Source organism: Mauremys mutica, chromosome 11 (assembly GCF_020497125.1).
Source record: "Mauremys mutica isolate MM-2020 ecotype Southern chromosome 11, ASM2049712v1, whole genome shotgun sequence".
Taxonomy (NCBI): domain Eukaryota; kingdom Metazoa; phylum Chordata; order Testudines; family Geoemydidae; genus Mauremys; species Mauremys mutica.
This window is the reverse complement of record NC_059082.1, coordinates 70443281-70459362: the sequence shown is the minus strand read 5'-3', so window position 1 is coordinate 70459362 and position 16082 is coordinate 70443281. Positions and strand designations below refer to the sequence as shown.

General features: G+C 41.2%; 1 protein-coding gene across 1 annotated transcript in view; it reads right to left on the bottom strand.

Moving 5' to 3' along the window:
• MOSMO (modulator of smoothened) overlaps window positions 1–16082 on the bottom strand; it is a 51379-nt gene that overhangs the window by 34611 nt on the left and 686 nt on the right. The window lies entirely within an intron of this gene.

Genomic DNA, 16082 nt, shown 5'->3' with positions numbered 1-16082 from the left:
ATTCACATCCTTCTGGTGGTTTATTTTGACATTATAAGCATTGCCACAATAAGAGGATGTCAATGAGAACTAGAACCTTTAGAAATTTTAAAGTGTGACTGGGCTGAAAGAACAAGAACTTTCTTCTTGCACATTGAACATAAAGTTTGGTAAAACACCCAAACCCATGCACCTTGAAAACTGACAGCTTGATTGCAAAGTGCCTAAATGCAACTACATTGATATATTTACTACACCAGTATCCAATATTTAGGCTTTGGCTACACTTACACTTCAAAGCGCTGCCGTGGCAGCGCTTTGAAGCGCTAAGTGTAGTCAAAGCGCCAGCGCTGGGAGAAAGCTCTCCCAGCGCTGTCCGTACTCCACCTCCCTGTGGGGAATAATGGACAGCGCTGGGAGCCGCGCTCCCAGCGCTGGGGCTTTGACTACACTGGCGCTTTGCAGCGCCGCAATTTGCAGCGCTGGAGAGGGTGTGTTTTCACACCCTGCTGCAGCGCTGCAAATTTGTAAGTGTAGCCAAGCCCTCAACTGCAGCAGTTTTGTTCCTCACTTTTGGAAGGGAAGCCAGAAGCTATGATACTACAGCTGTTCTGCCATTTAACTTCTGATGAGTTATATTTGGCTTCAGATAGGAATGTAAAATGACACTCCTCAAAAGATCAGATATTAACGTACCACCGGGGGCTTCTCAGAAAGAATGATGATGAAGTCCTGTTAATTATTTCAGTCTCACTACTACTAAGTTACTGTTCAAATCTGTTCAATTTTCACATCAGACAATGACATGATATGACCTACGTCATAGTCTAGTCACATGGTAGCACAACACTCCAATATATAGCATGAACAAAGTTCAGTTCAGCCAAAAGAGGCAGAGCACTATCGGGGTCCAGACTGAGGATGGGATGACCTCACATACAAGGAATGCTGTCTTACTCTGGCCTACTCCTGGATTAATGACTAGGTTTCAGAAAGTGCTGATTCTAGCTGATTTTCCATATCATCTGAAAATATCACTTGCACAGACTACTCAATTTCTCCTCTTTGTTTTAACTTGGTAACTGTTCAAGGAACTTGCATAAAAAATTTAATAAGATGAAGTACACTACTGTATGGGCACCATCTTCAGCTTAGTCAAAAATCCAAAGAAATATCAGTTTAATATCAGTTATGCTTTCTTTTGGGGAGAAAGACAACTAAATCCCACCCACTCAGGGACATGGACTTAATAAAGTAACATCAACTACTGTAATCCTGCTTTAAAATTGTCCTTTCTGTTGGCTTATTTATTTATTTATTTTTTAAAGAACAAATATACTCTAGAAATATGAAGAGGCATTACATTGGTTTCTCATAATCACATTGGCTGGGAACGGCGAACTGTGGCCACAGGGAGCTGAGGGGCTCCATGCCTGTGAACGCTCCAGGTAAACAAAATGACAATGTATTAGATATTCAATTCAATGATTCCATAGAGTTTAAAATCATCAAATTTTGGTGTAGACCCGTTTATAAGCCAACCCCTGCTCTTTGAGGCGTCACTTTTTTACCAAAAATATTCGGCTTATGAACAAGTATCTTATCTTCCATCTTAATGGAATGGGACTCACTGAAACCTAAAGACAATCAGTGTCATACTGAAGACTCAAAATGTGGGGACAGCATAAAATAAAGTAGATTTAATATAAAAACAAACATACGAGTTGCTACTGTTGTGTTTTTATTACTCATTTTTATATTTCAAATCAATTTTGGTAATATAACTGGAGGTGCCACCAAATTTCTATCAGTTTAAGGACCCCTCCCCAGAATTTAGGCCCAGCTTGGCATGGAGTACAGTGGACCTTGGTTATAAGTAAATACTACATAAGGTTAAAAAAAATATAAAGAAGCATCAGACGACATTCAATAGGAGAACATTCCTGATCCTTTAAGGCATCAAGCCTCTGCCAATTAAAGAAAGTGTCTGAGGTCATATGGCTTCCCCTATTTCAGAGCAATCAAGGTAAGAGTTCAAGTTGAATACAACAGCCAACAGCAATAAAAACCAAGAGTCGATGAACAGCTGTGTACAACCTGTTTATAGCAATTAATGATACATGTTGAAGTAGTTCAATGCTGGCTGTCATCTATTTTACAAAATGTGAAACAATACCACTAGGAGAGCATATTCTTCCTTGGACACATACTTAATTCCTATAGATGTTATTGGCTGTATCTCACCCTGAGGACAGACAATATATTAGTATAATTTCCCACTTGATTTTTTAAAAGGGAACTGGCCATAATATATAAAAGGTTGTTGAAAGTTTCCCATGGAAGTTTAAAACGTCAGAAGTTTTGCAACTGGTTCGCTGTACTGCAGCAATCTTCACATCAAGGCATTTAATCACTGCTCCTCTGCCAACAAAGGTGAACCTTAAGGACAAAGGAGAGGAGCAAGTGAGGGAGCAAATTTAAGGGTGGTCTCACTCTCACAGCATATTGTTATCCTTTTCTCCAGGGTAAGTCCTTGTTTTCAGAAGCCTACCAACAGATGCTGCCTTCAAGGGAAGCTCTCTCTCTGTCCTCCTTCCCCTTCCCAAAACAGTCACATGCAAAAAGTGGAAGGAAGAATCTGCAGGCTTTTAAAAAAAGGCCTATGCATCTCTGAAAATGACTTCTCAAGAACAGTTAAACATGGACTTTACCAAGTTTAAAGCACAATTTCAACCTGGCTATAACACTTTGGTCCTATCTGCACAGGGAGGATCATGCTTACAAGCTGTTGGTTTACATTGAGCATAACTATTAACCTGTTTCAGAAACTCAGGCCTATTTCAGAGTGAAAATGGGGCCTTTTTGAGTAAAGAGAGTACTTTTATTATCAAAACTGAATAAGAGGAGGGGTAAAAAAACTGCACACACAAAAAAGGTGAATTTCACCCAGATATATTTCAAAGTAAGGTAACTAGTGCAATTCAATGGACTTAGAAAGTCTACTTTTTAAAAACAGAACCATTTCCTTTTGCAGCTTTTTTATTCTTTTAATTTTTAGTCAAAAGACGACTTTCATAATACTTTAAAGACATATGGTATTAATATTTTTCTTGGACCTGCATATTCCTTGGTTCTGTCTGCACTATAACTTTTTAATAATTTAACTACTGTATAACCCTATGCCATGGGAAGCCATTATGCTTTGTTTGAATAACTGAACAGTAGGCACTTACAGATGGCACCTAGGAAGGAAAGGTTATTTCCAGGGGGAAATCAAAACTCTGCACTGAAAGTCAATGGAAATTGTACTTCTCAATCCCTTGGTGCTTTTGAAAGTCTCCTCTGTATCGCAAGTTTGCATATGGAAGTCTCTGTTTACCATCACGATACTAACAGCACACGCCCATGCATCTCACCATGGCCTGAGAAGACAGACTCAGGTTACATCAGGGGTTCTCAACCTTTTTCTTTCTGAGGCTCCCCAACATGCTATAAAAATTCCCCGGCCTGTCTGTGCCACAGCAACTATTTTTCTGCATATAAAAGCCAGGGCCAGCATTAGGGGATAGCAAGCAGGGCAATTACCCGGGGTCCCGTGCCACAGGGGGCATAAAAAATTTAATAAGATGAAGTACACTACTGTATGGGCACCATCTTCAGCTTAGTCAAAAATCCAAAGAAATATCAGTTTAATATCAGTTATGCTTTCTTTTGGGGAGAAAGACAACTAAATCCCACCCACTCAGGGACATGGACTTAATAAAGTAACATCAACTACTGTAATCCTGCTTTAAAATTGTCCTTTCTGTTGGCTTATTTATTTATTTATTTTTTAAAGAACAAATATACTCTAGAAATATGAAGAGGCATTACATTGGTTTCTCATAATCACATTGGCTGGGAACGGCGAACTGTGGCCACAGGGAGCTGAGGGGCTCCATGCCTGTGAACGCTCCAGGTAAACAAAATGACAATGTATTAGATATTCAATTCAATGATTCCATAGAGTTTAAAATCATCAAATTTTGGTGTAGACCCGTTTATAAGCCAACCCCTGCTCTTTGAGGCGTCACTTTTTTACCAAAAATATTCGGCTTATGAACAAGTATCTTATCTTCCATCTTAATGGAATGGGACTCACTGAAACCTAAAGACAATCAGTGTCATACTGAAGACTCAAAATGTGGGGACAGCATAAAATAAAGTAGATTTAATATAAAAACAAACATACGAGTTGCTACTGTTGTGTTTTTATTACTCATTTTTATATTTCAAATCAATTTTGGTAATATAACTGGAGGTGCCACCAAATTTCTATCAGTTTAAGGACCCCTCCCCAGAATTTAGGCCCAGCTTGGCATGGAGTACAGTGGACCTTGGTTATAAGTAAATACTACATAAGGTTAAAAAAAATATAAAGAAGCATCAGACGACATTCAATAGGAGAACATTCCTGATCCTTTAAGGCATCAAGCCTCTGCCAATTAAAGAAAGTGTCTGAGGTCATATGGCTTCCCCTATTTCAGAGCAATCAAGGTAAGAGTTCAAGTTGAATACAACAGCCAACAGCAATAAAAACCAAGAGTCGATGAACAGCTGTGTACAACCTGTTTATAGCAATTAATGATACATGTTGAAGTAGTTCAATGCTGGCTGTCATCTATTTTACAAAATGTGAAACAATACCACTAGGAGAGCATATTCTTCCTTGGACACATACTTAATTCCTATAGATGTTATTGGCTGTATCTCACCCTGAGGACAGACAATATATTAGTATAATTTCCCACTTGATTTTTTAAAAGGGAACTGGCCATAATATATAAAAGGTTGTTGAAAGTTTCCCATGGAAGTTTAAAACGTCAGAAGTTTTGCAACTGGTTCGCTGTACTGCAGCAATCTTCACATCAAGGCATTTAATCACTGCTCCTCTGCCAACAAAGGTGAACCTTAAGGACAAAGGAGAGGAGCAAGTGAGGGAGCAAATTTAAGGGTGGTCTCACTCTCCCAGCATATTGTTATCCTTTTCTCCAGGGTAAGTCCTTGTTTTCAGAAGCCTACCAACAGATGCTGCCTTCAAGGGAAGCTCTCTCTCTGTCCTCCTTCCCCTTCCCAAAACAGTCACATGCAAAAAGTGGAAGGAAGAATCTGCAGGCTTTTAAAAAAAGGCCTATGCATCTCTGAAAATGACTTCTCAAGAACAGTTAAACATGGACTTTACCAAGTTTAAAGCACAATTTCAACCTGGCTATAACACTTTGGTCCTATCTGCACAGGGAGGATCATGCTTACAAGCTGTTGGTTTACATTGAGCATAACTATTAACCTGTTTCAGAAACTCAGGCCTATTTCAGAGTGAAAATGGGGCCTTTTTGAGTAAAGAGAGTACTTTTATTATCAAAACTGAATAAGAGGAGGGGTAAAAAAACTGCACACACAAAAAAGGTGAATTTCACCCAGATATATTTCAAAGTAAGGTAACTAGTGCAATTCAATGGACTTAGAAAGTCTACTTTTTAAAAACAGAACCATTTCCTTTTGCAGCTTTTTTATTCTTTTAATTTTTAGTCAAAAGACGACTTTCATAATACTTTAAAGACATATGGTATTAATATTTTTCTTGGACCTGCATATTCCTTGGTTCTGTCTGCACTATAACTTTTTAATAATTTAACTACTGTATAACCCTATGCCATGGGAAGCCATTATGCTTTGTTTGAATAACTGAACAGTAGGCACTTACAGATGGCACCTAGGAAGGAAAGGTTATTTCCAGGGGGAAATCAAAACTCTGCACTGAAAGTCAATGGAAATTGTACTTCTCAATCCCTTGGTGCTTTTGAAAGTCTCCTCTGTATCGCAAGTTTGCATATGGAAGTCTCTGTTTACCATCACGATACTAACAGCACACGCCCATGCATCTCACCATGGCCTGAGAAGACAGACTCAGGTTACATCAGGGGTTCTCAACCTTTTTCTTTCTGAGGCTCCCCAACATGCTATAAAAATTCCCCGGCCTGTCTGTGCCACAGCAACTATTTTTCTGCATATAAAAGCCCGGGCCAGCGTTAGGGGATAGCAAGCAGGGCAATTACCCGGGGTCCTGTGCCACAGGGGGCCCTGTGAAGCTAAGTTGCTCAGCCTTTGGCTTCAGCCCCAGCCCCAGGCAGCGGGACTATGGTTTTCTGCCCTGGGCCCCAGCAAGTCTAATGCCAGCCCTGCTTGGTGGCCTTCCTGAAACCTCCTCATGGCCCCCTAGTGGGCCTCAGACCCCTGGTTAAGAACCACTGCTCTAGATACTACCAACAAGTGTCAACTGGAAGAAGGTTGTTTATGATGTGGACATTTTCCACTAAGAACTACACAGATACCACCAATTCATTTCACAGATACCACTATGCAGCTGTCAGCTGGCAATCCACTGATAGTTTAGAATGAGTGCAAATCAGTGAACTCCCAGTGCCATTACTGATGATCAAAACCCAGGATTCCCAGCTTCTTGGCAGTGGAGCACTTGGGAAAGAGGATGCCTGCCTCTTTTTCTGTCTCAGAGCTGCAGGGTCATTGCTGGCTGCATGATGGCTCTCCTCCTTTTCCTCTGCATTTCCCTCCCTCCTCTCCCCTAAATGGAACTACGCAATACTCTTCACAGCATCTACAAGAGAAAGAGAAAAGTGCTGTGCGTAGGATACTTACCATATTTCCCAAAGAGAAAATTGGACACCCCCAGCTGCTTGCCAGATGCTCCTCCCCCTACCCCCCACATGCTGTTGCCGGGTCGCTGGAACTCTGTGGGATCCCTCATGCTGGAAAGCTGCTCGCTCCCACACAGCCCTGCTTCCCCCCTGCAGGGAGCCGGCATCTCCACTTGCCCCTTCTCGGCCGCACCCCACTTTTTTTTTTTTGCACCCAAAAAGTGCATTTGTCCTGTTTGCTCTTGCCAACTGATCATGTCAGCAAGAGCAAACATGACAAATGCCTCCTTTTGGAAAAAAGTCAGGAGGGTCAGGACAGGGCTTAAAAAAAGGCCAAAACAGGACATATGGTCACCCTAGCTGTGTGCCACCATTATGGGCAGGGATTGCTCAGCAACAGCAAGTGGAGCAGCACTGTATGGAGGGTAAACAAGGCAAGAAAGCTTGGGAAGGGAGAACAGAGTGATTGAGAAGGAGAGGGAACCATTGTAAGAAGAAAACTATGAAACAAAATAGGAAGAGAAGTAGCGCGTCATCTTCATGATGTGCATCACAAAGCTAGACTGCTTGTATTTGCTTTCTATAAACATGGTCGTTCGTACCTTTTGGCTGTCAGTGACTAATGGTAATATTTATTATTAACTAAAACTATTTGAAACACCGAGTACTAGGACAGCCCAGCATTGCTAATGTAGCATTCATGCATCTGCAGGAAAAGATGTTGGTGCTGGAGTTCAAGCCCTAAAGTGAGCACTATTCAACTGGACTAATATTTAAAATATAAATGATTATAAATCATTTACGCTAAGAGGCTGTCATCAAGAAAAGATTCGGTGTAAAGAGAAGAAGTGAGGAAGTATATCGAGACCTCTTTTCTTTCTCACAGAAATTGTATAGTACTTTTTATTTTTCTCTAAATACTTGCCTAACTCATCATACACAAAGCTTTGCCTGTCCAACCTCTGCGTTCATATTCCTTCTCCCAAAAGCATGTATTCAAGGTGTGATGTTATACCCCATAATCTTCTTAGAAATATTGTTAAAATATGAATATGGCATAACAGTTATATTTTATGCAAGATGGGTCATGTGAGATATAATTGGAAAGGTTATGATTTACTAAATGTATAATTTCTGTATCTAAAGTTAGGAATATTGACTATGTAACAATTACAACTGGGTGTGTACTTGGGAAACACCTACCAGACAGCAGACCATCAGCCTTGATGGGCCATTAGGAAGAAACTTTGAAGATACTAATCTCTCTCCTTCCTGAGAATCGTCCTGGGATGTTGCTTTGACACTGCTGATAGTAAAGCATCCTAGCTGTCTGGCACATATTAAGCAAAAGCTTTACTTTTAATAACTATATACCTAAATAAATCACATGTTAGAATTAGAAAGGCTTTAATCCGTACCATATTGTATCAATAGTAGCTAGATTCTTCTAAAGTGAAAAATCCAGTTTTTTGACTGGTGAACAGCGAAAGACCAGTAGAACCACAAAATTAAAATGCTAGCAAGATACGTTTTCCACTATGTGTAGCGTACACATAAAGCAGATTCAGAATTCAACATATTTTGAGGGGAGTGGGAATTGAAAGAAAAGACAAGCAGCTTCCCCAGATACTGTATGTAACTCAATTTTAGCTGTGTTGTGACCAGATAAAATTTTCAAAAGTACCTAATTCACCAGAGCTTAATGCTTTTGGAAATGTTACTGTTTGTGAGTAAGCTGAATACTGAAGGAAGAAACACGGACTAGATACAAAGAAAAAAAGGCAATTAAAACACTTAGTTGGGAGAAGGTCATCCAGCCTTCCTGTAATTTTTATTACAATTTTACTCCCAAAAAGGAAGGTAAATAAAGCAAGCTAGTACTTCATGGCACTTTAAAAATAATGCTGGAGTAACAACTCAAGTTACTGGCTTCCAGATCTGTGCTTAATGAAAAATGATGGCCTGATGTCAGATTCTGTAAAACCAACTAGAGTTTGAATAATTTAACAAAGATGCTGGAAATACAGGAATGACATTTTGCACCCTTGTGTGCCAGAAATAAATATATTGCTACTTTAAAAAACGTGAATTAATACGGTCTCCATTAAAGGGCAAACAGAAAAGGATGATCAGAGCTCTCATACATCTTCTAGCTATGTCAAATAACTAGGCCGAAACAGGTATCTACCTTTAGGAGAGTCTGCCTATGTAGAAAACAGTCCTTCCTATATGCCCAAACACCAGAAATTCAAACAAGCAAATAATTAATGCTTTCCATCACATCTACGCCTTACTATTTGATGATGATGATGATTACTACTACTATAGTGCCCTAAAACAGAGGTGGGAGATCACTGTGCAGCTTCCCCCCAAAAGAGACTCAGCGGTGACCTGCACCCAATCCTGACATGGGTACGGGTGGGGCGGGGCGACTGGATGCACAGGGGCTTATTGGGGATTTTTGGGTGCAATGGTGATGGGACTCTGCAGGGGGGTCCAGGTGAAAGTGGTTGTGGCTCAGCAGGGGTGTTTGTGTCTGGGTGTGGAGGAGATAGAGCTCAGCAGGGTGTGTGTGTTGGGGTTTGGGGGGCTCAGTGGTGGGGTCCAGATGCTGGGGGAGTAGGGCTCGGTATGGTGGATATCTGGGTGCAGGTGGCTCATCAGGGTGGTCCAGGTGCAGGGGGAGTGAGGCTTGTCAGGGGAGGGGGGTCTGAGTGCGGGGGGGGAGGGGAAGGCTCCGCTCATCAGGATGCTCTGGGTATGAGAGGGGTCTGGATGCACGGGGGTTGGGCAGGTGGAGGAGCAGCTCCCTGTACAACGATCCTTCCCCCTGCAGCTGAGGAGCGATGGGTGCAGGATGCATGAGGGGCAGGGGAGGGGAGTCTGCAGATCTTCCTACAGCTGGGGGAGAAATCTGGGGGTGGGTCTGACATAGCCCCAGATGCCGTGCAGGAGAAAATGAAGTCCCGTCCTCCCCAGCCCACCCGGGACTAGCAGCTAAGCCTGGCATAGGGTAGGAGCCACCAGCTGGGTCTTCCCCAGTCCCGCCACCTGCCCCACAGTGATTTACCTCTCTGCTGGCTGCCCTGGGCACCTGAAACATCCTGCTGAGGAGGGTCGCATGACCGCTCTTGTGGTTTCCCTTTACTTCCCTGTCAGAAAGTCATTTTTCTGTGGGAAAGTAAAGAAATTTGCAGGGGGACATAAATTCTGCACATGCGCAGTGGTGCAAAATTCCTCCAGGTGTAATCATAGTGCTTAAAGAGTACTAAGTGCAGTACTAAGCCCAAGAAATCCTTGATATAATGGACACCTTAGTTCTTTTTTCCCTTAAGCTATCAGTTTAGATGAAATGCTTATTTTGGAATGTTTTATTTTTTTAGTACAAAAAATATTTTAAAAATAAAGTTTTACATTGTAACAATATGTTATTTTTCATGTTGATACAAATCTATGAAACGTTCTTATTAGGAAAAGAACTAACAGCTTTCTTTTAAGATTGTATCTACTAGCAGCTTCTTTGGCACCACCAGACAAAAGAAATCTCAGTCTGTCAAAACATTACCTGAATGGTCTAGTGCGTTAGAAAAATCCATGCACTCCCAAGGTTTGCCAAGCTTTAGCTTAATGAAGACTGTTTTACTTGCACCTCTAAAGGAGATTTAGAATGGAAATGGCATCTGATCCTTAGGTAATAAACTAATATAATTACTATTTAATGACTGCCCAGCAGAACAGTTCAAGTACGGATTTTTACATTATATAGAGATGTGATAAAGCTTGTTTCTTTAACAAGAACTTTAGTGTACTGTATGCAGCACCTTTATATCCACATGATCTTTGCTCATTTGTGTTTCCATAAGAGTTTGGAAGCAGTGTCTGTTATCCTGTTTCCACACAAGCAGAGAAAGTAAAAACATTTTTAGGTCCTACAGAAAGTGACGAGGTGACAATTTGAGGGAATCTGTGTATGTGCAATTAAGGAATTTGTTTGATATTATGAACTCTGTATACTTAAGCCATTTACCATATTCTTAACTCATGTTCCCTGTCCAAAGTCGGTCTCTGAAAGATACAGTAACGGGATAGCTCAGTGGTTTGAGCATTGGCCTGCTAAACTCAGGGTTGTGAGTTCAATCCTTGAAGAGGCCACTTAGGGATCTGGGGCAAAAATTGGTCCTACTAGTGAAGGCAGGGGGCTGGACTCGATGACCTTTCGAGGTCCCTTCCAGTTCTAGGAGATTGGTATATCTCCTATTATTATTATTACCTAAAGGCCTCCTACTACTGAACAGACCTGCCCCAGAGAAAATGAGATGGCTAAAGTCTGGTGGAAACCAGTTTTCTCCAGATTCCATTAAGTGGGCTGGGGTTTGTAGCAGCAAAATTTCTATAGGAGCAGAACAAAGGAAGTAGGGGTTAGTGGCAGGACTAAGGGGTCATTTACATGCAAGTTAATGAACAAGCCAAGGTGTGAATCTTCAGCACACCAGATTCCTACCCAGTAATTTGCCATGAAATTGCTACAGCGCAGTGAAAGTCCCAGAGCATGGCACTAAGCCACACGCCACCGCAGTCGTTTCTATACAGTGAGTTACTGCACAGTAAGCTGGTGTGCTGTAGCATCATACTCTGGCTTGCTGCGCAGCAACTCAACATGCAGACAAACCCTTATAAACTCAAGGAACTCACAGACAGGAAGAGGAAGAAGGAGAGAGGGGCAGGCTTTCATAGCAGGGGAGCCTGTTTAACTGTGAAAGCAGCAGAGCAAGAAGGCAACTGGGTGATTAGGTGGAGAAGCCATGTGCAGGAGGGGGCTGTTCCTAGACTCCTTAGACCAGTGGTTCTCAACCTTTCCAGACTATTGTACCCCTCTCAGGAGGCTGATTTGTCTTGCATACTCCCAAGTTTCACCTCACTTAAAAACTACTTGCTTACAAAAATCAGACATAAAAATTCAAGTGTCACAGCACATGATTACTGAAAAATTATAATTTTACCATATTACAAAATAAAGCAATTGGAATATAAATATTGTATTTACATTTCAGTGTATAGCATATAGAGCAATATAAAAAAGTAATTTATGAAATTTTAGTTTGTACTGATTTTGCTAGTGCTTTTTATGTAGACTGTGATAAAACTAGGCAAATATCTAGATGAGTTGATGTATCCCCTGGAAGATCTCTGCGTACCCCCAGTGGTATGCATACCCCTGGTTGAGAACCATTGCCTTAGACGAATCTGACTGGAATCCAAAGAACACCTAAAAGCAGAGAGAAAGCTAAGACAAGCAAATGCATATAGATGTTTTATTGTTTTGCCTAGGTCTGTATATCTTTTGTGCTATCTAAAGTAGTATGATTGGGTTTTGGGATCCCTTACAAAGTCTGTGTCTGTTTCCCATCCACCCTGCCCCCTACTATTATGTGTCCCTGAAGAGCACCCACAAGGTTGGAGCTCTGGGAAAGGGTATGCTTAAGCTACTTGGGAGCACTAGTCCTGGAGGCCTAAGCCAGCTGGGTCTTGGGGCACCATCTCCATGAAGGGGTAACAGACAGAGCCTGTGTCAAGGAAGTGTGTCAGAGAAGCAAAAGAAAAAGACAGGGCTGCAGTCTACTCAGATCAAGAAAAGCTTAAGAGCACATGAGTCCAGTGTGATAGGAAACAAACAAAAGCCTGTTGAGCCCTTCCAGGTCTGTGTGATAGGATTTTTTTTGTAAATCACTGCTCATGTTATTCTATCTACATATTTTAAACATACTCAACTTTATTAGATTTAAAAATCCCTGCACAACAGCTCACTACCTAGAGTTCCGCGTAGTAGCAGAGTTATAACAGAGGAGTACTGACCCGCAGACATAAGGGAGATAATCACAACTAGCTATAGGAAAAGTGCTGTAATCAGCTAGGAGGTCCTGCATGCTTAACTCTGGAAGGGGGAAATGGGCTACTCTTCTCAGTGCCATTAACAAGGGGCAAAAGAGTTCCCATAACAATAGACGGGCACCTAAAAAGCCACACAAACTCCCATATTGAATGACTGGGCACTCCTATGGCTAAACATCAATCAACTCCTAATAGCTGACTTGTTTCTAATTGCCTTCCTACACCAAAATTAGAAACCTATGAACCACCACTGGTCATGAATAGTCTACATTTCAATGAGTTTATTTAAACCCTCTAGCAGGGCCTAAACATCAAGCAGTGAAGATGTGAAACTTGTGTGGGGGCAGGGGAAAAATCAAAAGAGAATCTCAGCACAAACTTATAACACAGATGCTGAGAGTAACCTATTTTAAATCCTCTTTTCTTCTAAAAACTGCTGTCCAGCTATCTCTGCGCTATGCATTATGCACAGCAACATCTCTGAACCAGCAGCCACCGCGATCAGAGATAGGATGGCAAAGGCAGCAAAGTCCAGCACAGAAGCATTAAATCAGAACATTAAATTTAAACAGTTATAAATCACCAGGACCAGATAGCATTCAGCCAAGAGTTTTGAAGGAACTCAAATATGAAACTACTAACTGTGGTATACAATCTATCACTTAAATCAGTATCTGTACCAGATGACTGGTGGATAGCTAATGTGACACTAATTTTTTAAAAAAGGCTACAGAGGCAATCTTGACAATTACAGGCCAGTAAGCCTGCCTTCAGTACTAGACAAATTGGTTGAAACTGAAGCTGAACACAATAAGTTGGGAAGAATCAACACAGCTTTTGTAAAGGGAAATCATGCCTCACCAATGTATCAGAATTATTTGAAGGTGTCAACAAACATGTGGACAGAAGTGATCCAGTGGACATAGTGTATTTGGTCTTTCAGAAAGTCTTTGACAAGGTTTCTCACCAAAGGCTCTTAAGCAAAGTAAGGACCTTATCCCATGACTGCTCTCACGGATCAGTAACTAGTGAAAAGATACAATAGCTAGGAATAAGTGGCCAGTTTTTACAGTGGATAGAGATAAATAGCAGAATGCCCAAGAATCTGTACTGGGACCACAGCTGATCAAAGTTATCCATAAATGATCTGGAAAAAAAGAAGGGTAAACAGTGAGGTGGCAAAGTTTTCAGACAATACAAAATTACTCAGGGTAGTTAAGTCCAAAGCAGACTTCAAAGAGTTGCAAAGAGATCTCACAAAACTATGTGACCGGGCAAGAAAATGGCAGATGAAATTCATCATTGATAAATGCAAAGTAATGCACGTTGGAAAACATAATCCTAATTATACATACAAAATGATGGGGTCTACATTAACTGTTACCACTCAAGAAAGAGATCTTGGCGTCATCATGGATAGTTCTCTGAAAACATCTGATAAATGTGCAGAAGTCAAAAAAGCTAGCAGAATGTTAGGAACCATTAGGAAAAGGATAGATAATAAGACAGAGAATATCATAATGCCTTTATATAAATCCATGATACACTCATAGCTTGACTACTGCATGCAGTTCTGGTTGCCCAATTAAAAAAAAAGATATATTAGAATGGGAAAAAGCACAGAGAAGTGCAACAAAAATGATTAAGGGTTGGGAACTGCTTCCACATAAAGAGAGATTAAAAAAACTGGGACTGTTCAGCTTGGAAAAGAGACAAATGATAAGGGATATGACAGAGGTCTATAAAATCATGAATGGCGTGGAGAAAGTGAATAAGGAAGTGTTATTTACCCTTTCACAAAACATGAATCAGGGGTCACCGAATTAAATTAATAAGCAGCAGGATTAAACCAAAAATAAGGAAATATTTCTTCACACAATGCACAGTCAACCTGTGGACCCTGTTGCCAGGGGATCTTGTGAAGGCCAAAAGTATAACTGGGTTCAAAATGAATTAGATAAGTTCATGGAGAACGGGTCCATCGATAGCTATTAGCCAAGATGATCAGGGATGCAACCCCATGCTCTGGGTGTTCCTAAATCTGTGACTGTTAGAAGCTGGTACTGGAGGACAGGGTATGAATCTCTCAATACATTGACCTTTTCTGTTCACTCCCTCTGAAGCATCTGCCACAGGCCACTTTTGGAAGACAGAATACTGGGCTTGATGGACTACTGGTCAGAACTAGTATGGCCATTCTTATGTTCTTAACAATTCTATATCTTTCCCGTGGGAACAGCCAGGAGATTGGAATGTCAATGAGAGATCAGTTTAGGTTGCTTTGCCCATATTCAGCTGGTGGGGTCTAGCAAGAATAGCATTACAGCTTCCTTCCCTGACAAGGAGCTTCTAGGCTCATTTGGGTGCAAGATCAAAGAAAAACCCTTCTATAGTGTTCCTGCCCATTTCATCAGGGCAAACCCAGCCCCATCAAATAGCCAAGATGAATTGTAAATAAAACTATGTATTTATTTATAGACAAAAGCAATTGCAATATTAGCAAAATATTAACACTTGAAAAGTACTCCTTTAAAGGGTTTAGCCTAAAGGGTTTAGGTTTAAGCCTAAAAGTAGATTAAAAAACATGATGCAAAGAACATTTTGAAATAGGGAGGAGGGAAAATGAGATCTAAAGCTCACTTCCAACATTAAAAATACAAACATAACAGCAAAGACCCAAAAAGTGAAACCAATTATAAAGAGAAAAACTGACTCTTCTAAATTCACTGTCCAAGGTGACTAAAATTCAGTGCGGAAACAAGCAGTGGTCCTATCTGCCCGTTTAGCTTGCAAGAGTTTCAATTTGGTTTATTTTGCTTTTGCTACACAGGTAGTATTAACAGACTTTTCAAAGAGTTTCTGTACCTGTGTACAGCTATATAGGAGAAGACAGATACCCAGAATATTCCAGTCAGAATGGGTTGACAGATCAGGCTCCATCTTGCCCCTTATCCCAGGGTTTTCTCAATGTGAACTTACTATTATTACTCCAGTCCAATTCAGCCAGGCTGGTATTCTCTGTGACTCCTCAACCTGGTCTTGACTCAGTCTGGGCTGGTGAGGCTGAACCATCTGCACTCTCTTATTATGGACTACCCAGGATTGATCCCACTGGAGAACTCATCAAGAGATAGTCCAGCACTGATCCAAACCAAACTGGCTTCTTATCCACATCTCTCACCATTTTAATCCAATATGGTTGCCTAGCTACGCACACAGATTTCCCCCAATACTGATCCAGTTCAAATTGGCCAGGCAGTGCCCTAGAATCTCTCACCTGCAGATTTTCCTCTCGCAGAATATCTCACCCAATCCATAGACTACTCCCATTGATTTAGACCCGTGTTGGCCAGACTCACCTGCCCCATGTCCCTCGAGCCCTTCTATAGATTTCCACCAGAATATATCCTGTCTCAACCAGCTAGAGTATCAACTTCTCAGCTCAGACTCTGCAGTACCCCTCAGGCCAATCCCCTCTCATCTCAGACTCCCAAAGATTATCTAGTCCAGGTTCCACCA